This window comes from Sus scrofa, chromosome 7, assembly GCF_000003025.6.
Source record: "Sus scrofa isolate TJ Tabasco breed Duroc chromosome 7, Sscrofa11.1, whole genome shotgun sequence".
Taxonomy (NCBI): domain Eukaryota; kingdom Metazoa; phylum Chordata; class Mammalia; order Artiodactyla; family Suidae; genus Sus; species Sus scrofa.
Window position 1 is genome coordinate 21,805,377 of NC_010449.5, and position 1,795 is coordinate 21,807,171.

A 1,795-nucleotide genomic window follows, 5' to 3' on the forward strand; every position below is an offset into this window, starting at 1 on the left:
CAATTAAGAAATCATGTTGTAGAGTCAGTTTGAATCCTACTCCTGCAAGTTATTAGACATCACTCTGATAAAATTACTGCATCTCTTTAACCTTCAGTTGATTCAACTATTCAAAGAGAAGTCATGATGACACAAAGCTGTTGTGACACAATGCATAGAACATGTTTAGGCCAGTGCCTGAAACATGGAAGATACTCACATACAGTAGCATTTAGCACCCCCTATCCTGCCAGGAGGCAAGTAACTGTGAAAATGTCTCAAGCTTCTAACCACACTCAACCTTCCCATTTGAGGAAAAAAAAGATGGATTAAACATGCAAGAAAAAAGTGTGAGTCCTCTTAATTTCAATACGTAGACAACAATGGAAAGAGCTAATGACAGCACCTTCTCTGGATTCATTCTCCTGGGCTTCTCCAATCGGCCTCAGCTGGAAACTGCTCTGTCTGTGCTCATCCTGATCATCTACTTTTTGAGCTTCTTAGGCAATGGCACCATTATACTTCTGTCACTTGTGGATTCTCACCTCCACACCCCTATGTATTTCTTCCTCTCCAATCTCTCTTTTATGGATCTGTGTTTGACTACTTGCACTGTCCCCCAGACAGTGGCCAACTTTAAGGGAAAGGACAAGAGCATCACCTATGGTGGTTGTGTGACCCAGCTCTTCGTTGCCTTGGGACTTGGGGGTGTAGAATGTGTCCTCCTGTCTGTCGTGGCCTATGACCGCTAGGCAGCTGTGTGCCGCCCACTCCACTACATGCTGATCATGCATCCTCAGCTTTGCTCGCAGCTGGTGGCAACTGCTTGGCTCACGGGGTTTGGCAATTCTGTAGTACAGACAGCACTGACCATGACTCTTCCTCTCTGTGGCAAAAACCAAGTGGACCATTTCTTCTGTGAAGTTCCAGTGATGCTGAAACTGGCCTGCACCAACACCTCCATCAATGAGGCTGAGCTCTTTGCTGTCAGTGTCCTCTTCTTGGTGGTGCCCCTGTCACTTATCTTAGTGTCCTATGGCCATATTACCCATGCAGTCCTGAAGATAAAGTCAGCCCAGGGGAGGCGCAAGGCTTTTGGAACTTGTGGTTCTCACTCAATGGTAGTGATTGTTTTCTTCGGGACACTCATCTCCATGTACCTCCAGCCTCCCTCCAGTTACTCTCAGGATGTGAACAAAAGCATTGCGCTCTTCTATACTCTGGTGACTCCCCTGATGAATCCCCTGATTTACACTTTGAGAAACAACGAAGTCAAAGGGGCACTAAGAAGACTAGTGAGGAGAACACCAGACTTGAGACAGAGTTAGTGCAGGGCTTGCAGAGTCAAACTCTAGTGCACTGGGAGATTTCTGAGTGACTAAAAACTAGTTGTAACTTAATCCAACACATCATTACAAGCACTGAATGTGTACAAGGCACAGTTCTAGGTATTTGAGATGTAATGGTGAAAACAAGAGCTCAGCCTCCTTGGAGTTAAATTTCTAGTGAGGAGAATAATATAAGCTAAAAATAAACTATGGCTTGGAGTTCCCGTCATGGCGCAGTGATTAACAAATCCAAGTAGGAACCATGAGGTTGCAGGTTCAAACCCTGGCCTTGCTTAGTGGTTAAGGATCCGGCATTGCCATTAGCTGTGGTGTAGGTCGCAGACGCAGCTCGGATCCCACGTTGCTGTGGCTCTGTGTAGGCTGGTGGCTACAGCTCCAATTAGACCCCTAGCCTGAGAACCTCCATATGCCACGGGAGCGGCCCCAGAAAAGGCAAAAAGACAAAAAACAAACAAACAAAAAACAAC

At 46.0% G+C, this 1,795-nt stretch overlaps 1 pseudogene; it reads left to right on the top strand.

Moving 5' to 3' along the window:
* LOC100518791 lies at positions 318 to 1,499 on the top strand (annotated as a pseudogene).